The 20,586-nt window shown below is 43.5% G+C and overlaps 3 non-coding genes across 3 annotated transcripts; all 3 read right to left on the bottom strand.

The window, feature by feature from the left end:
- Nucleotides 1–7,951: 7,951 nt before the first annotated feature.
- On the bottom strand, nucleotides 7,952–8,025 carry TRNAI-AAU (transfer RNA isoleucine (anticodon AAU)). Its single transcript has one exon. It is a non-coding gene; the product is annotated as a tRNA-Ile (tRNA).
- A 3,589-nt stretch (nucleotides 8,026–11,614) lies between these two features.
- Nucleotides 11,615–11,688, bottom strand: TRNAI-AAU (transfer RNA isoleucine (anticodon AAU)). The gene has a single exon. It is a non-coding gene; the product is annotated as a tRNA-Ile (tRNA).
- A 7,251-nt stretch (nucleotides 11,689–18,939) lies between these two features.
- TRNAI-AAU (transfer RNA isoleucine (anticodon AAU)) lies at nucleotides 18,940–19,013 on the bottom strand. The gene has a single exon. It is a non-coding gene; the product is annotated as a tRNA-Ile (tRNA).
- Between the last annotated feature and the right edge of the window lie 1,573 nt (nucleotides 19,014–20,586).

Raw genomic sequence — 20,586 nt, 5'->3', positions numbered from 1 at the left:
GCCCTTTGATGGCAGCACCCCCACACTGAAAATTGTTTCAGCACCACTGTACAAGGGTCAGTTGTCATGCTCATCTGCGGCGTAAATTTGCATTGAAGTAGTCTAACTCCCCAGGCCTTGTCTTTTGCTCAATTTCCCTTTGTGAGTTTTCTCTCAATCACTGTCGACTTCCTTTGATCTTTCTTTCTTCTTTCACTTCACCTTCGCCTTCAGTGTATCTTTCGGCCCTCTTAAGAGACACACCCCCTTGTAGCCACTTCTATACTTCTGTCACCTAATTATTTTCCTATCCTTTCCCCTGTAACGTTGCTGATCCTAGCTATAGCATCACTATCCAGAATCTGTTCACCTGAGTTATGTTCCTCTTATCCCCACGCATCTAATAATCAGCTCTTGGTCTCCCTCCACCTCTCACGAGACATAGTCTGAGGCAGTGTCTCCATCTTGGAGAGACAATCCCTTGCACTTGTGTTGTTCTACTGGCGCTGCCGGCTTGAGCTTTGGTCAGCAGTGGCAAAAGAAGGACTAATGGAAAGTGAACGTATACTGGAGCAACAGAGTGTATGGATTTATAAGAGCTTGATTAAATGAGAAAAAAAGAGTTTAGTTGAGAGAAAAAATGCAACCTGGCCCGTACGGGGATCGAACCCGCGACCTTTGCGTTATTAGCAGCACGCTCTAACCAACTGAGCTAACTGGCCACGAGTACTATAGATATCCTTTTTCCATGAAATGCAGATAGATAGAAGAGTTGGTCTCACTATCGCATTTCCTTCATACTTTTCTCCTTCCGCCCCCTGTCTGGATTACAATAACAAGAGCTGTGGAGTGCTGCACTCCAGCCTCAGTGCCTCTTCTTTCACTCAATCTCACTGTGTGCTGTGATATCTTTGTAACATCGCTTGTTGCCGGAAAAAAAGGAAAGGATGGATAGTATTTTTATTCTTTTACAACAAAACCCAAAATGCATCGGCTTGCTTGCTCATTAAGTTTACAAGGCCAGCTGCTTTTGAGATATTATAATTATAGTGGTTATTCGGCGTTGGAGGTAAGAGAGTTTTTTTAGGTTTGGCCGATCCTTCTGCTTCAAATTACTTGAGCTCATGTCAACAAAGTAACAACAAAACATAGCCAACGGTTCGTTGCTCAAGCCTTCCCTACTGCGCCTTCCCATGTCTCTCCTGCCGACCACAGTGCAGGAAATCTGAGTTTGCATTTGCGCGAAGAGACGTACAACACAAGAAGGCGCGCTTTCGTGCGCCGGGCACCACCCGGCCTGTGCATTCCTCACTGTCGTGAGATCAGTTTACTCAGCAGAGCATGACGCTGCAATTGGTTAGTAGGGCAGGCCTGACCAGAATAGTATATTTGGGGTGATTTATTTGATTGCATTTTTAAAACAGTAACAGAACTTAACTGCAATGTTTAAATAGGTCTAGACATATTTAAACAGTGTCAATTTAATAGTAGAATTGTGGACAATTCAGAGGGGAGGCACCAATGTTTTTTTTCCCATTGGGTGGATGCGGCATTAAAGAGTTTGAAGACCACTGGTCTAAGTGGACACTAATACACCTGGATGTTCCTGAATTCCTCGCAACAGATGCCAGCAAACCTGGCTGGAGAGCTACTGTGTTGGACTGATCCTGTCGATTCAAGTGGTCTTTCCTAGAGAGTCGGAGGTCATGGAAATAGATGGAGTTGATGGTAATCTTCAAGGCTTTGAAGTTTTCCCATCATCATCTGTCTCAAAAAAATGTGCTAGTAAAGACAGAGAATAAGGTAGCTGTCTTTTACATTAACCAACAGTGAAGCATGCATTCAAAATCCCTCAATGCAATAGCAGAACAATTGGGTTATTGGGCAGAGATCAACCTGTTGCACACGTCGACAGTACACATCAAGGGCACCGACAATGTGATGGCAGACAGCTGGAGGTTTCCAAATTTGCTGGAGTTGACGTTATCCAGGTCGTTGTTTTGAGAGATATGCCGAGAGTTTGTGAAACCCTTTCTGGATCTCTTTTCAAACAAGGACAATGCTCATCTTTGTCGATTCTGATCCAGGCTTCCGGAACAAGGAGCCTAGGTAGTGGACGTATTGGTGATAAAGTGGCTGAGAAGTCTCCTTTATACATTCCCCCACTTTTTATTGATCCAGATGGTTCTCTTCAAGTCTCAGCAGGGGCGAGGGAACTTTATTCTTGTGGGCCCTTATTGGCCAGAGATGTCATGGTTTCCTCTTCTGAACCCTGGCTCTTCTACCTCATTGGTTACTGCTCAAGTGTGTCTCTCTCAGAACGTCGTCCCTGACCTTCTTGCTCCAACTCACTCTATCGCTTTGGAGGTTGAGAAGTCTGGACTGCTAGCAAAGGGTCTTTCCTCTTCCTTAGTGGAGTTAATTCAGCACTCCAGCAGGCCTTCTACTTCGAAGTCTTACTCAAAGAACTGGAAGTCTTTTGAGACGTGATGTTCTGCTCATGATCTTTTGGCACCTACCTGTAGTTTGTCTGCTATTTTGCATTTTCTTCAAATGGGTTTCACTTCAATCTCTTTCCACTCTGAAAGCTCATTGCTTTGCGATAAAGGTTTTTAGGGACTTTTCTGTACCTTCGAAGATGTTACAATCTTTGGTGTCTAGACTGTTCTGATCTTTTGTCAATTGTAAGACCAGTTGAAAAATCCCTTTTCTCCAACTCAGAATCTTCCTACTCTTTTATAGGCTTTGCAATTTTATCTCTTTGAGGATCTGGATACTGTAGACATAAAGATTGTTTCCTATAAAGTTATTTTCCTATTTCCTATCACCTTGCTGAGAACAATTGGGGAGCTGGGAGCCTTAAAATGCTGTCCTCTCTTCATTTGATACTTTGGAAGATGGGGTAACTTTAAGGCCTAGCCTTACCTTTGCTGCAAAGGTTAAGTCTATTTTTGATAGATCTTAGGAAATAATTCTTCCTTCTTTCATTCCCTCTCCTTCCTCTCCGGAGGAACATTTGCTGAATACACTTGATGTTTAAAGAGCTCTTTTCATTTATGTCACCAGGCCTCTGCAGTTCAGGAAAACCGACTCCTTGTTTGTGACTTTTGGACAGCCTGGAAAAGACAAGAAGGTGACTTTTATGACTCTGAGTAGGTGGATTAAGTTGTCAATTTTTCTGGCTTTGCAAGGCTTTTTAGAATATCTTCCAGTTCAGGGATGGTCTACGAGAGGAATGGCCACCTCCTGGGTTGAATTCCAGTGAGTAACAATCTAGGAAATTCCTAGGGTGGCTACTTGGTCCTCAGAGCATACATTTGTCAAGCATTATGGCTTAATAATTTTTCTGTTTTTCATTTGAGTACCAATGTTTTGAACTCTGCATTACCCTTAGTCCATCTTGTCTTTGTCACAAACATTACATCCTGCCCACCTTCCCATCAGTCCTTTGGCAAGGGCTTGGCACCCAGGTTGGGTGCATGGGGCTAGCATTTAAGGATCTTCCTGTTCTTTCTTCCTGTTGGAAGGTGACATAACCTTACTTTGTAATGACTGTCAAAAGGACGCAATGGACTAAGGCTAATGAAGATTACCAATAAGTAACCAACGCATCACCACTCTTTCTGAATGCGTGGCTCATTCCGTAGGACTTGTTCTTTGTATAATTCCTGGATTTTCAGAAGCCCTTTGATGGCAGCACCCCCACACTGAAAATTGTTTCAGCACCACTGTACAAGGATCAGTTGTCATGCTCATCTGCGGCGTAAATTTGCATTGAAGTAGTCTAACTCTCCAGGCCTTGTCTTTTGCTCAATTTGCCTTTGTGAGTTTTCTCTCAATCACTGTCGACTTCCTTTGATCTTTCTTTCTTCTTTCACTTCACCTTCGCCTTCAGTGTATCTTTCGGCCCTCTTAAGAGACACACCCCCTTGTAGCCACTTCTATACTTCTGTCACCTAATTATTTTCCTATCCTTTGCCCTGTAACGTTGCTGATCTTAGCTATAGCATCACTATCCAGAATCTGTTCACCTGAGTTATGTTCCTCTTATCCCCACGCATCTAATAATCAGCTCTTGGTCTCCCTCCACCTCTCACGAGACATAGTCTGAGGCAGTGTCTCCATCTTGGAGAGACAATCCCTTGCACTTGTGTTGTTCTACTGGCGCTGCCGGCTTGAGCTTTGGTCACCAGTGGCAAAAGAAGGACTAATGGAAAGTGAACGTATACTGGAGCAACAGAGTGTATGGATTTATAAGAGCTTTATTAAATGAGAAAAAAAGAGTTTAGTTGAGAGAAAAAATGCAACCTGCCCCGTACGGGGACCAACCCGCGACCTTGGCATTATTAGCACCACGCTCTAACCAACTGAGCTAACCGGCCAGGAGTATTAAATATATCCTTTTTCCATGTAATGCAGATAGATAGAAGAGTTGGTCTCACTATCGCATTTCCTTCATACTTTTCTTCTTCCGCCCCCTGTCTGGATTACAATAACAAGAGCTGTGGAGTGCTGCACGCCAGCCTCAGTGCCTCTTCTTTCACTCAATCTCACTGTGTGCTGTGATATCTTTGTAACATCGCTTGTTGCCGGAAAAAAAGGAAAGGATGGATAGTATTTTTATTCTTTTACAACAAAACCCAAAATGCATCGGCTTGCTTGCTCATTAAGTTTACAAGGCCAGCTGCTTTTGAGATATTATAATTATAGTGGTTATTCGGCGTTGGAGGTAAGAGAGTTTTTTTTAGGTCTGGCCGTTCCTTCTGCTTCAAATTACTTGAGCTCATGTCAACAAAGTAACAACAAAACATAGCCAACGGTTCGTTGCTCAAGCCTTCCCTACTGCGCCTTCCCATGTCTCTCCTGCCGACCACAGTGCAGGAAATCTGAGTTTGCATTTGCGCGAAGAGACGTACAACACAAGAAGGCACGCTTTCGTGCGCCGGGCACCACCCGGCCTGTGCATTCCTCACTGTCGTGAGATCAGTTTACTCAGCAGAGCATGACGCTGCAATTGGTTAGTAGGGCAGGCCTGACCAGAATAGTATATTTGGGGTCATGTATTTGATTGCATTTTTAAAACAGTAACAGAACTTAACTGCAATGTTTAAATAGGTCTAGACATATTTAAACAGTGTCAATTTAATAGAAGAATTGTGGACAATTCAGAGGGGAGGCACCAATGTTTTTTTTCCCATTGGGTGGATGCGGCATTAAAGAGTTTGAAGACCACTGGTCTAAGTGGACACTAATACACCTGGATGCTCCTGAATTCCTCGCAACAGATGCCAGCAAACCTGGCTGGAGAGCTACTGTGTTGGACTGATCCTGTCGATTCAAGTGGTCTTTCCTAGAGAGTCGGAGGTCATGGAAATAGATGGAGTTGATGGTAATCTTCAAGGCTTTGAAGTTTTCCCATCATCATCTGTCTCAAAAAAAATTGCTAGTAAAGACAGAGAATAAGGTAGCTGTCTTTTACATTAACCAACAGTGAAGCATGCATTCAAAATCCCTCAATGCAATAGCAGAACAATTGGGTTATTGGGCAGAGATCAACCTGTTGCACACGTCGGCAGTACACATCAAGGGCACCGACAATGTGATGGCAGACAGCTGGAGGTTTCCAAATTTGCTGGAGTTGACGTTATCCAGGTCGTTGTTTTGAGAGATATGCCGAGAGTTTGTGAAACCCTTTCTGGATCTCTTTTCAAACAAGGACAATGCTCATCTTTGTCGATTCTGATCCAGGCTTCCAGAACAAGGAGCCTAGGTAGTGGACGTATTGGTGATAAAGTGGCTGAGAAGTCTCCTTTATACATTCCCCTACTTTTTATTGATCCAGATGGTTCTCTTCAAGTCTCAGCAGCGGCGAGGGAACTTTATTCTTGTGGGCCCTTATTGGCCAGAGATGTCATGGTTTCCTCTTCTGAACCCTGGCTCTTCTACCTCATTGGGTACTGCTCAAGTGTGTCTCTCTCAGAATGTCGTCCCTGACCTTCTTGCTCCAACTCACTCTATCGCTTTGGAGGTTGAGAAGTCTGGACTGCTAGCAAAGGGTCTTTCCTCTTCCTTAGTGGAGTTAATTCAGCACTCCAGCAGGCCTTCTACTTCGAAGTCTTACTCAAAGAACTGGAAGTCTTTTGAGACGTGATGTTCTGCTCATGATCTTTTGGCACCTACCTGTAGTTTGTCTGCTATTTTGCATTTTCTTCAAATGGGTTTCACTTCAATCTCTTTCCACTCTGAAAGCTCATTGCTTTGCGATAAAGGTTTTTAGGGACTTTTCTGTACCTTCGAAGATGTTACAATCTTTGGTGTCTAGACTGTTCTGATCTTTTGTCAATTGTAAGACCAGTTGAAAAATCCCTTTTCTCCAACTCAGAATCTTCCTACTCTTTTATAGGCTTTGCAATTTTATCTCTTTGAGGATCTGGATACTGTAGACATAAAGATTGTTTCCTATAAAGTTATTTTCCTATTTCCTATCACCTTGCTGAGAACAATTGGGGAGCTGGGAGCCTTAAAATGCTGTCCTCTCTTCATTTGATACTTTGGAAGATGGGGTAACTTTAAGGCCTAGCCTTACCTTTGCTGCAAAGGTTAAGTCTATTTTTGATAGATCTTAGGAAATAATTCTTCCTTCTTTCATTCCCTCTCCTTCCTCTCCGGAGGAACATTTGCTGAATACACTTGATGTTTAAAGAGCTCTTTTCATTTATGTCACCAGGCCTCTGCAGTTCAGGAAAACCGACTCCTTGTTTGTGACTTTTGGACAGCCTGGAAAAGACAAGAAGGTGACTTTTATGACTCTGAGTAGGTGGATTAAGTTGTCAATTTTTCTGGGTTTGCAAGGCTTTTTAGAATATCTTCCAGTTCAGGGATGGTCTACGAGAGGAATGGCCACCTCCTAGGTTGAATTCCAGTGAGTAACAATCTAGGAAATTCCTAGGGTGGCTACTTGGTCCTCAGAGCATACATTTGTCAAGCATTATGGCTTAATAATTTTTCTGTTTTGCATTTGAGTACCAATGTTTTGAACTCTGCATTACCCTTAGTCCATCTTGTCTTTGTCACAAACATTACATCCTGCCCACCTTCCCATCAGTCCTTTGGCAAGGGCTTGGCACCCAGGTTGGGTGCATGGGGCTAGCATTTAAGGATCTTCCTGTTCTTTCTTCCTGTTGGAAGGTGACATAACCTTACTTTGTAATGACTGTCAAAAGGACGCAATGGACTAAGGCTAATGAAGATTACCAATAAGTAACCAACGCATCACCACTCTTTCTGAATGTGCGTGGCTCATTCCGCAGGACTTGTTCTTTGTATAATTCCTGGATTTTCAGAAGCCCTTTGATGGCAGCACCCCCACACTGAAAATTGTTTCAGCACCACTGTACAAGGGTCAGTTGTCATGCTCATCTGCGGCGTAAATTTGCATTGAAGTAGTCTAACTCCCCAGGCCTTGTCTTTTGCTCAATTTGCCTTTGTGAGTTTTCTCTCAATCACTGTCGACTTCCTTTGATCTTTCTTTCTTCTTTCACTTCACCTTCGCCTTCAGTGTATCTTTCGGCCCTCTTAAGAGACACACCCCCTTGTAGCCACTTCTATACTTCTGTCACCTAATTATTTTCCTATCCTTTGCCCTGTAACGTTGCTGATCCTAGCTATAGCATCACTATCCAGAATCTGTTCACCTGAGTTATGTTCCTCTTATCCCCACGCATCTAATAATCAGCTCTTGGTCTCCATCCACCTCTCACGAGACATAGTCTGAGGCAGTGTCTCCATCTTGGAGAGACAATCCCTTGCACTTGTGTTGTTCTACTGGCGCTGCCGGCTTGAGCTTTGGTCAGCAGTGGCAAAAGAAGGACTAATGTAAAGTGAACTTATACTGGAGCAACAGAGTGTATGGATTTATAAGAGCTTGATTAAATGAGAAAAAAAGAGTTTAGTTGAGAGAAAAAATGCAAACTGGCCCGTACGGGGATCGAACCCGCGACCTTGGCGTTATTAGCACCATGCTCTAACCAACTGAGCTAACCGGCCAGGAGTACTAAATATATCCTTTTTCCATGTAATGCAGATAGATAGAAGAGTTGGTCTCACTATCGCATTTCCTTCATACTTTTCTCCTTCCGCCCCCTGTCTGGATTACAATAACAAGAGCTGTGGAGTGCTGCACGCCAGCCTCAGTGCCTCTTCTTTCACTCAATCTCACTGTGTGCTGTGATATCTTTGTAACATCGCTTGTTGCCGGAAAAAAAGGAAAGGATGGATAGTATTTTTATTCTTTTACAACAAAACCCAAAATGCATCGGCTTGCTTGCTCATTAAGTTTACAAGGCCAGCTGCTTTTGAGATATTATAATTATAGTGGTTATTCGGCGTTGGAGGTAAGAGAGTTTTTTTTAGGTCTGGCCGTTCCTTCTGCTTCAAATTACTTGAGCTCATGTCAACAAAGTAACAACAAAACATAGCCAACGGTTCGTTGCTCAAGCCTTCCCTACTGCGCCTTCCCATGTCTCTCCTGCCGACCACAGTGCAGGAAATCTGAGTTTGCATTTGCGCGAAGAGACGTACAACACAAGAAGGCACACTTTCGTGCGCCGGGCACCACCCGGCCTGTGCATTCCTCACTGTCGTGAGATCAGTTTACTCAGCAGAGCATGACGCTGCAATTGGTTAGTAGGGCAGGCCTGACCAGAATAGTATATTTGGGGTCATGTATTTGATAGCATTTTTAAAACAGTAACAGAACTTAACTGCAATGTTTAAATAGGTCTAGACATATTTAAACAGTGTCAATTTAATAGTAGAATTGTGGACAATTCAGAGGGGAGGCACCAATGTTTTTTTTCCCATTGGGTGGATGCGGCATTAAAGAGTTTGAAGACCACTGGTCTAAGTGGACACTAATACACCTGGATGCTCCTGAATTCCTCGCAACAGATGCCAGCAAACCTGGCTGGAGAGCTACTGTGTTGGACTGATCCTGTCGATTCAAGTGGTCTTTCCTAGAGAGTCGGAGGTCATGCAAATAGATGGAGTTGATGGTAATCTTCAAGGCTTTGAAGTTTTCCCATCATCATCTGTCTCAAAAAAATGTGCTAGTAAAGACAGAGAATAAGGTAGCTGTCTTTTACATTAACCAACAGTGAAGCATGCATTCAAAATCCCTCAATGCAATAGGAGAACAATTGGGTTATTGGGCAGAGATCAACCTGTTGCACACGTCGGCAGTACACATCAAGGGCACTGACAATGTGATGGCAGACAGCTGGAGGTTTCCAAATTTGCTGGAGTTGACGTTATCCAGGTCGTTGTTTTGAGAGATATGCCGAGAGTTTGGTAAACCCTTTCTGGATCTCTTTTCAAACAAGGACAATGCTCATCTTTGTCGATTCTGATCCAGGCTTCCGGAACAAGGAGCCTAGGTAGTGGACGTATTGGTGATAAAGTGGCTGAGAAGTCTCCTTTATACATTCCCCTACTTTTTATTGATCCAGATGGTTCTCTTCAAGTCTCAGCAGCGGCGAGGGAACTTTATTCTTGTGGGCCCTTATTGGCCAGAGATGTCATGGTTCCTCTTCTGAACCCTGGCTCTTCTACCTCATTGGGTACTGCTCAAGTGTGTCTCTCTCAGAATGTCGTCCCTGACCTTCTTGCTCCAACTCACTCTATCGCTTTGGAGGTTGAGAAGTCTGGACTGCTAGCAAAGGGTCTTTCCTCTTCCTTAGTGGAGTTAATTCAGCACTCCAGCAGGCCTTCTACTTCGAAGTCTTACTCAAAGAACTGGAAGTCTTTTGAGACGTGATGTTCTGCTCATGATCTTTTGGCACCTACCTGTAGTTTGTCTGCTATTTTGCATTTTCTTCAAATGGGTTTCACTTCAATCTCTTTCCACTCTGAAAGCTCATTGCTTTGCGATAAAGGTTTTTAGGGACTTTTCTGTACCTTCGAAGATGTTACAATCTTTGGTGTCTAGACTGTTCTGATCTTTTGTCAATTGTAAGACCAGTTGAAAAATCCCTTTTCTCCAACTCAGAATCTTCCTACTCTTTTATAGGCTTTGCAATTTTATCTCTTTGAGGATCTGGATACTGTAGACATAAAGATTGTTTCCTATAAAGTTATTTTCCTATTTCCTATCACCTTGCTGAGAACAATTGGGGAGCTGGGAGCCTTAAAATGCTGTCCTCTCTTCATTTGATACTTTGGAAGATGGGGTAACTTTAAGGCCTAGCCTTACCTTTGCTGCAAAGGTTAAGTCTATTTTTGATAGATCTTAGGAAATAATTCTTCCTTCTTTCATTCCCTCTCCTTCCTCTCCGGAGGAACATTTGCTGAATACACTTGATGTTTAAAGAGCTCTTTTCATTTATGTCACCAGGCCTCTGCAGTTCAGGAAAACCGACTCCTTGTTTGTGACTTTTGGACAGCCTGGAAAAGACAAGAAGGTGACTTTTATGACTCTGAGTAGGTGGATTAAGTTGTCAATTTTTCTGGGTTTGCAAGGCTTTTTAGAATATCTTCCAGTTCAGGGATGGTCTACGAGAGGAATGGCCACCTCCTGGGTTGAATTCCAGTGAGTAACAATCTAGGAAATTCCTAGGGTGGCTACTTGGTCCTCAGAGCATACATTTGTCAAGCATTATGGCTTAATAATTTTTCTGTTTTGCATTTGAGTACCAATGTTTTGAACTCTGCATTACCCTTAGTCCATCTTGTCTTTGTCACAAACATTACATCCTGCCCACCTTCCCATCAGTCCTTTGGCAAGGGCTTGGCACCCAGGTTGGGTGCATGGGGCTAGCATTTAAGGATCTTCCTGTTCTTTCTTCCTGTTGGAAGGTGACATAACCTTACTTTGTAATGACTGTCAAAAGGACGCAATGGACTAAGGCTAATGAAGATTACCAATAAGTAACCAACGCATCACCACTCTTTCTGAATGTGCGTGGCTCATTCCGCAGGACTTGTTCTTTGTATAATTCCTGGATTTTCAGAAGCCCTTTGATGGCAGCACCCCCACACTGAAAATTGTTTCAGCACCACTGTACAAGGGTCAGTTGTCATGCTCATCTGCGGCGTAAATTTGCATTGAAGTAGTCTAACTCCCCAGGCCTTGTCTTTTGCTCAATTTGCCTTTGTGAGTTTTCTCTCAATCACTGTCGACTTCCTTTGATCTTTCTTTCTTCTTTCACTTCACCTTCGCCTTCAGTGTATCTTTCGGCCCTCTTAAGAGACACACCCCCTTGTAGCCACTTCTATACTTCTGTCACCTAATTATTTTCCTATCCTTTGCCCTGTAACGTTGCTGATCCTAGCTATAGCATCACTATCCAGAATCTGTTCACCTGAGTTATGTTCCTCTTATCCCCACGCATCTAATAATCAGCTCTTGGTCTCCATCCACCTCTCACGAGACATAGTCTGAGGCAGTGTCTCCATCTTGGAGAGACAATCCCTTGCACTTGTGTTGTTCTACTGGCGCTGCCGGCTTGAGCTTTGGTCAGCAGTGGCAAAAGAAGGACTAATGGAAAGTGAACTTATACTGGAGCAACAGAGTGTATGGATTTATAAGAGCTTGATTAAATGAGAAAAAAAGAGTTTAGTTGAGAGAAAAAATGCAAACTGGCCCGTACGGGGATCGAACCCGCGACCTTGGCGTTATTAGCACCATGCTCTAACCAACTGAGCTAACCGGCCAGGAGTACTAAATATATCCTTTTTCCATGTAATGCAGATAGATAGAAGAGTTGGTCTCACTATCGCATTTCCTTCATACTTTTCTCCTTCCGCCCCCTGTCTGGATTACAATAACAAGAGCTGTGGAGTGCTGCACGCCAGCCTCAGTGCCTCTTCTTTCACTCAATCTCACTGTGTGCTGTGATATCTTTGTAACATCGCTTGTTGCCGGAAAAAAAGGAAAGGATGGATAGTATTTTTATTCTTTTACAACAAAACCCAAAATGCATCGGCTTGCTTGCTCATTAAGTTTACAAGGCCAGCTGCTTTTGAGATATTATAATTATAGTGGTTATTCGGCGTTGGAGGTAAGAGAGTTTTTTTTAGGTCTGGCCGTTCCTTCTGCTTCAAATTACTTGAGCTCATGTCAACAAAGTAACAACAAAACATAGCCAACGGTTCGTTGCTCAAGCCTTCCCTACTGCGCCTTCCCATGTCTCTCCTGCCGACCACAGTGCAGGAAATCTGAGTTTGCATTTGCGCGAAGAGACGTACAACACAAGAAGGCACACTTTCGTGCGCCGGGCACCACCCGGCCTGTGCATTCCTCACTGTCGTGAGATCAGTTTACTCAGCAGAGCATGACGCTGCAATTGGTTAGTAGGGCAGGCCTGACCAGAATAGTATATTGGGGTCATGTATTTGATAGCATTTTTAAAACAGTAACAGAACTTAACTGCAATGTTTAAATAGGTCTAGACATATTTAAACAGTGTCAATTTAATAGAAGAATTGTGGACAATTCAGAGGGGAGGCACCAATGTTTTTTTTCCCATTGGGTGGATGCGGCATTAAAGAGTTTGAAGACCACTGGTCTAAGTGGACACTAATACACCTGGATGCTCCTGAATTCCTCGCAACAGATGCCAGCAAACCTGGCTGGAGAGCTACTGTGTTGGACTGATCCTGTCGATTCAAGTGCTCTTTCCTAGAGAGTCGGAGGTCATGCAAATAGATGGAGTTGATGGTAATCTTCAAGGCTTTGAAGTTTCCCATCATCATCTGTCTCAAAAAAATGTGCTAGTAAAGACAGAGAATAAGGTAGCTGTCTTTTACATTAACCAACAGTGAAGCATGCATTCAAAATCCCTCAATGCAATAGGAGAACAACTGGGTTATTGGGCAGAGATCAACCTGTTGCACACGTCGGCAGTACACATCAAGGGCACCGACAATGTGATGGCAGACAGCTGGAGGTTTCCAAATTTGCTGGAGTTGACGTTATCCAGGTCGTTGTTTTGAGAGATATGCCGAGAGTTTGGTAAACCCTTTCTGGATCTCTTTTCAAACAAGGACAATGCTCATCTTTGTCGATTCTGATCCAGGCTTCCGGAACAAGGAGCCTAGGTAGTGGACGTATTGGTGATAAAGTGGCTGAGAAGTCTCCTTTATACATTCCCCTACTTTTTATTGATCCAGATGGTTCTCTTCAAGTCTCAGCAGTGGCGAGGGAACTTTATTCTTGTGGGCCCTTATTGGCCAGAGATGTCATGGTTTCCTCTTCTGAACCCTGGCTCTTCTACCTCATTGGGTACTGCTCAAGTGTGTCTCTCTCAGAATGTCGTCCCTGACCTTCTTGCTCCAACTCACTCTATCGCTTTGGAGGTTGAGAAGTCTGGACTGCTAGCAAAGGGTCTTTCCTCTTCCTTAGTGGAGTTAATTCAGCACTCCAGCAGGCCTTCTACTTCGAAGTCTTACTCAAAGAACTGGAAGTCTTTTGAGACGTGATGTTCTGCTCATGATCTTTTGGCACCTACCTGTAGTTTGTCTGCTATTTTGCATTTTCTTCAAATGGGTTTCACTTCAATCTCTTTCCACTCTGAAAGCTCATTGCTTTGCGATAAAGGTTTTTAGGGACTTTTCTGTACCTTCGAAGATGTTACAATCTTTGGTGTCTAGACTGTTCTGATCTTTTGTCAATTGTAAGACCAGTTGAAAAATCCCTTTTCTCCAACTCAGAATCTTCCTACTCTTTTATAGGCTTTGCAATTTTATCTCTTTGAGGATCTGGATACTGTAGACATAAAGATTGTTTCCTATAAAGTTATTTTCCTATTTCCTATCACCTTGCTGAGAACAATTGGGGAGCTGGGAGCCTTAAAATGCTGTCCTCTCTTCATTTGATACTTTGGAAGATGGGGTAACTTTAAGGCCTAGCCTTACCTTTGCTGCAAAGGTTAAGTCTATTTTTGATAGATCTTAGGAAATAATTCTTCCTTCTTTCATTCCCTCTCCTTCCTCTCCGGAGGAACATTTGCTGAATACACTTGATGTTTAAAGAGCTCTTTTCATTTATGTCACCAGGCCTCTGCAGTTCAGGAAAACCGACTCCTTGTTTGTGACTTTTGGACAGCCTGGAAAAGACAAGAAGGTGACTTTTATGACTCTGAGTAGGTGGATTAAGTTGTCAATTTTTCTGGGTTTGCAAGGCTTTTTAGAATATCTTCCAGTTCATGGATGGTCTACGAGAGAAATGGCCACCTCCTGGGTTGAATTCCAGTGAGTAACAATCTAGGAAATTCCTAGGGTGGTTACTTGGTCCTCAGAGCATACATTTGTCAAGCATTATGGCTTAATAATTTTTCTGTTTTGCATTTGAGTACCAATGTTTTGAACTCTGCATTACCCTTAGTCCATCTTGTCTTTGTCACAAACATTACATCCTGCCCACCTTCCCATCAGTCCTTTGGCAAGGGCTTGGCACCCAGGTTGGGTGCATGGGGCTAGCATTTAAGGATCTTCCTGTTCTTTCTTCCTGTTGGAAGGTGACATAACCTTACTTTGTAATGACTGTCAAAAGGACGCAATGGACTAAGGCTAATGAAGATTACCAATAAGTAACCAACGCATCACCACTCTTTCTGAATGTGCGTGGCTCATTCCGCAGGACTTGTTCTTTGTATAATTCCTGGATTTTCAGAAGCCCTTTGATGGCAGCACCCCCACACTGAAAATTGTTTCAGCACCACTGTACAAGGGTCAGTTGTCATGCTCATCTGCGGCGTAAATTTGCATTGAAGTAGTCTAACTCCCCAGGCCTTGTCTTTTGCTCAATTTGCCTTTGTGAGTTTTCTCTCAATCACTGTCGACTTCCTTTGATCTTTCTTTCTTCTTTCACTTCACCTTCGCCTTCAGTGTATCTTTCGGCCCTCTTAAGAGACACACCCCCTTGTAGCCACTTCTATACTTCTGTCACCTAATTATTTTCCTATCCTTTGCCCTGTAACGTTGCTGATCCTAGCTATAGCATCACTATCCAGAATCTGTTCACCTGAGTTATGTTCCTCTTATCCCCACGCATCTAATAATCAGCTCTTGGTCTCCATCCACCTCTCACGAGACATAGTCTGAGGCAGTGTCTCCATCTTGGAGAGACAATCCCTTGCACTTGTGTTGTTCTACTGGCGCTGCCGGCTTGAGCTTTGGTCAGCAGTGGCAAAAGAAGGACTAATGGAAAGTGAACTTATACTGGAGCAACAGAGTGTATGGATTTATAAGAGCTTGATTAAATGAGAAAAAAAGAGTTTAGTTGAGAGAAAAAATGCAACCTGGCCCGTACGGGGATCGAATCCGCGACCTTGGCGTTATTAGGAGCACGCTCTAACCAACTGAGCTAACCGGCCAGGAGTACTAAATATATCCTTTTTCCATGTAATGCAGATAGATAGAAGAGTTGGTCTCACTATCGCATTTCCTTCATACTTTTCTCCTTCCGCCCCCTGTCTGGATTACAATAACAAGAGCTGTGGAGTGCTGCACGCCAGCCTCAGTGCCTCTTCTTTCACTCAATCTCACTGTGTGCTGTGATATCTTTGTAACATCGCTTGTTGCCGGAAAAAAAGGAAAGGATGGATAGTATTTTTATTCTTTTACAACAAAACCCAAAATGCATCGGCTTGCTTGCTCATTAAGTTTACAAGGCCAGCTGCTTTTGAGATATTATAATTATAGTGGTTATTCGGCGTTGGAGGTAAGAGAGTTTTTTTTAGGTCTGGCCGTTCCTTCTGCTTCAAATTACTTGAGCTCATGTCAACAAAGTAACAACAAAACATAGCCAACGGTTCGTTGCTCAAGCCTTCCCTACTGCGCCTTCCCATGTCTCTCCTGCCGACCACAGTGCAGGAAATCTGAGTTTGCATTTGCGCGAAGAGACGTACAACACAAGAAGGCGCGCTTTCGTGCGCCGGGCACCACCCGGCCTGTGCATTCCTCACTGTCGTGAGATCAGTTTACTCAGCAGAGCATGACGCTGCAATTGGTTAGTAGGGCAGGCCTGACCAGAATAGTATATTTGGGGTCATGTATTTGATTGCATTTTTAAAACAGTAACAGAACTTAACTGCAATGTTTAAATAGGTCTAGACATATTTAAACAGTGTCAATTTAATAGAAGAATTGTGGACAATTCAGAGGGGAGGCACCAATGTTTTTTTTCCCATTGGGTGGATGCGGCATTAAAGAGTTTGAAGACCACTGGTCTAAGTGGACACTAATACACCTGGATGCTCCTGAATTCATCGCAACAGATGCCAGCAAACCTGGCTGGAGAGCTACTGTGTTGGACTGATCCTGTCGATTCAAGTGGTCTTTCCTAGAGAGTCGGAGGTCATGGAAATAGATGGAGTTGATGGTAATCTTCAAGGCTTTGAAGTTTTCCCATCATCATCTGTCTCAAAAAAATGTGCTAGTAAAGACAGAGAATAAGGTAGCTGTCTTTTACATTAACCAACAGTGAAGCATGCATTCAAAATCCCTCAATGCAATAGCAGAACAATTGGGTTATTGGGCAGAGATCAACCTGTTGCACACGTCGACAGTACACATCAAGGGCACCGAGAATGTGATGGCAGACAGCTAGAGGTTTCCAAATTTGCTGGAGTTGACGTTATCCAGGTCGTTGTTTTGAGAGATATGCCGAGAGTTTGTGAAACCCTTTCTGGATCTCTTTTCAAACAAGGACAATGCTCATCTTTGTCGATTCTGATCCAGGCTTCCGGAACAAGGAGCCTAGGTAGTGGACGTATTGGTGATAAAGTGGCTGATAAGTCTCCTTTATACATTCCCCCACTTTTTATTGATCCAGATGGTTCTCTTCAAGTCTCAGCAGGGGGAGGGAACTTTATTCTTGTGGGCCCTTATTGGCCAGAGATGTCATGGTTTCCTCTTCTGAACCCCTGGCTCTTCTACCTCCTTGGGTACTGCTCAAGTGTGTCTCTCTCAGAACGTCGTCCCTGACCTTCTTGCTCCAACTCACTCTATCGCTTTGGAGGTTGAGAAGTCTGGACTGCTAGCAAAGGGTCTTTCCTTTTCCTTAGTGGAGTTAATTCAGCACTCCAGCAGGCCTTCTACTTCGAAGTCTTACTCAAAGAACTGGAAGTCTTTGGAGACGTGATGTTCTGCTCATGATCTTTTGGCACCTACCTGTAGTTTGTCTGCTATTTTGCATTTTCTTCTGAATGGGTTTCACTTGAATCTCTTTCCACTCTGAAAGCTCATTGCTTTGCGATAAAGGTTTTTAGGGACTTTTCTGTACCTTCGTCGATGTTACAGTCTTTGGTGTTTAGACTGTTCTGATCTTTTGTCAATTGTAAGACCAGTTGAAAAATCCCTTTCTCCAACTCAGAATCTTCCTACTCTTTTATAGGCTTTGCAATTTTATCTCTTTGAGGATCTGGATACTGTAGACATAAAGATTGTTTCCTATAAAGTTATTTTCCTATTTCCTATCACCTTGCTGAGAACAATTGGTGAGCTGGGAGCCTTAAAATGCTGTCCTCTCTTCATTTGATACTTTGGAAGATGGCGTAACTTTAAGGCCTAGCCTTACCTTTGCTGCAAAGGTTAAGTCTATTTTTGATAGATCTTAGGAAATAATTCTTCCTTCTTTCATTCCCTCTCCTTCCTCTCCGGAGGAACATTTTCTGAATACACTTGATGTTTAAAGAGCTCTTTTCATTTATGTCACCAGGCCTCTGCAGTTCAGGAAAACCGACTCCTTGTTTGTGACTTTTGGACAGCCTGGAAAAGACAAGAAGGTGACTTTTATGACTCTGAGTAGGTGGATTAAGTTGTCAATTTTTCTGGTTTTGCAAGGCTTTTTAGAATATCTTCCAGTTCAGGGATGGTCTACGAGAGGAATGGCCACCTCCTGGGTTGAATTCCAGTGAGTAACAATCTAGGAAATTCCTAGGGTGGCTACTTGGTCCTCAGATCATACATTTGTCAAGCATTAGGGCTTAATAATTTTTCTGTTTTGCATTTGAGTACCAATGTTTTGAACTCTGCATTCTCCTTAGTCCATCTTGTCTTTGTCACAAACATTACAGCCTGCCCACCTTCCCATCAGTCCTTTGGCAAGGGCTTGGCACCCAGGTTGGGTCCCTGGGGCTAGCATTTAAGGATCTTCCTGTTCTTTCTTCCTGTCGGAAGGTGACATCACCTTACTTTGTAATGACTGTCACAAGGACGCAATGGACTAAGGCTAATGAAGATTATCAATAAGTAACCAACGCATCACCATTCTTTCTGAATGTGCGTGGCTCATTCCGCAGGACTTGTTCTTTGTATGATTCCTGGATTTTCAGAAGCCCTTTGATGGCAGCACCCCCACACTGAAAATTGTTTCAGCACCACTGTACAAGGGTCAGTTGTCATGCTCATCTGCGGCGTAAATTTGCATTGAAGTAGTCTAACTCCCCAGGCCTTGTCTTTTGCTCAATTTGCCTTTGTGAGTTTTCTCTCAATCACTGTCGACTTCCTTTGATCTTTCTTTCTTCTTTTACTTCACCTTCGCCTTCAGTGTATCTTTCGTCCCTCTTAAGAGACACACCCCCTTGTAGCCACTTCTATACTTCTGTCACCTAATTATTTTCCTATCCTTTCCCCTGTAACGTTGCCGATCCTAGCTATAGCATCACTATCCAGAATCTGTTCACCTGAATATGTTCCTCTTATCCCCACGTATCTAATAATCAGCTCTTGGTCTCCCTCCACCTCTCACGAGACATAGTCTGAGGCAGTGTCTCCATCTTGGAGAGACAATCCCTTGCACTTGTGTTGTTCTACTGGCACTGCCGGCTTGAGCTTTGGTCAGCAGTGGCAAAAGAAGGACTAATGGAAAGTGAACGTATACTGGAGCAACAGAGTGTATGGATTTATAAGAGCTTGATTAAATGAGAAAAAAAGAGTTTAGTTGAGAGAAACAATGCAACCTGGCCTGTACGGGGATCGAACCCGCAACCTTGGCGTTATTAGCAGCACGCTCTAACCAACTGAGCTAACCGGCCATGAGTACTACAAATCTCCTTTTTCCATGAAATGCAGATAGATTGAAGAGTTGGTCTTACTATCGCAATTCCTTCATACTTTTCTCCTTCCGCCCCCTGTCTGGAATACAATAACAAGAGCTGTGGAGTGCTGCACGCCAGCCTCAGTGCCTCTTCTTTCACTCAATCTCACTGTGTGCTGTGATATCTTTGTAACATCGCTTGTTGCCGGAAAAAAAGGAAAGGATGGATAGTATTTTTATTCTTTTACAACAAAACCCAAAATGCATCGGCTTGCTTGCTCATTAAGTTTACAAGGCGTTGGAGGTAAGAGAGTTTTTTTTAGGTCTGGCCGTTCCTTCTGCTTCAAATTACTTGAGCTCATGTCAACAAAGTAACAACAAAACATAGCCAACGGATCGTTGCTCAAGCCTTCCCTACTGCGCCTTCCCATGTCTCTCCTGCCGACCACAGTGCAGGAAATCTGTGTTTGCATTTGCGCGAAGAGACGTACAACACAAGAAGGCGCGCTTTTGTGCGCCGGGCACCACCCGGCCTGTGCATTCCTCACTGACGCGAGATCAGTTTACTCAGCAGAACATGACGCTGCAATTGGTTAGTAGGGCAGGCCTGACCAGAATAGTATATTTGGGGTCATGTATTTGATTGCATTTTTAAAACAGTAACAGAACTTAACTGCAATGTTTAAATAGGTCTAGACATATTTAAACAGTGTCAATTTAATAGAAGAATTGTGGACAATTCAGAGGGGAGGCACCAATGTTTTTTTTTCCCATTGCGTGGATGCGGCATTAAAGAGTTTGAAGACCACTGGTCTAAGTGGACACTAATATACCTGGATGCTCCTGAATCCTCGCAACAGATGCCAGCAAACCTGGCTGGAGAGCTACTGTGTTGGACTGATCCTGTTGGTTCAAGTGGTCTTTCCTAGAGAGTCGGAGGTCATGGAAATAGATGCAGTTGATGATAATCTACAGGGCTTTGAAGTTTTCCCATCATCATCTGTCTCAAAAAAATGTGCTAGTAAAGACAGAGAATAAGGTAGCTGTCTTTTACTTTAACCAACAGTGAAGCATGCATTCAAAATCCCTCAATGCAATAGCAGAACAATTGGGTTATTGGGCAGAGATCAACCTGTTGCACACGTCGGCAGTACACATCAAGGGCACCGACAATGTGATGGCAGACAGCTGGAGGTTTCCAAATTTGCTGGAGTTGACGTTATCCAGGTCGTTGTTTTGAGAGATATGCCGAGAGTTTGTGAAACCCATTCTGGATCTCTTTTCAAACAAGGACAATGCTCATCTTTGTCGATTCTGATCCAGGCTTCCGGAACAAGGAGCCTAGGTAGTGGACGTATTGGTGATAAAGTGGCTGAGAAGTCTCCTTTATACATTCCCCCACTTTTTATTGATCCAGATGGTTCTCTTCAAGTCTCAGCAGGGGGGAGGGAACTTTATTCTTGTGGGCCCTTATTGGCCAGAGATGTCATGGTTTCCTCTTCTGAACCCCTGGCTCTTCTACCTCCTTGAGTACTGCTCAAGTGTGTCTCTGTCAGAACGTCGTCCCTGAC

Source organism: Pleurodeles waltl, chromosome 12, assembly GCF_031143425.1.
Source record: "Pleurodeles waltl isolate 20211129_DDA chromosome 12, aPleWal1.hap1.20221129, whole genome shotgun sequence".
Taxonomy (NCBI): Eukaryota; Metazoa; Chordata; class Amphibia; order Caudata; family Salamandridae; genus Pleurodeles; species Pleurodeles waltl.
Note: the sequence above shows the minus strand (reverse complement) of the source record. Positions and strands in the feature narration are given on the sequence as shown.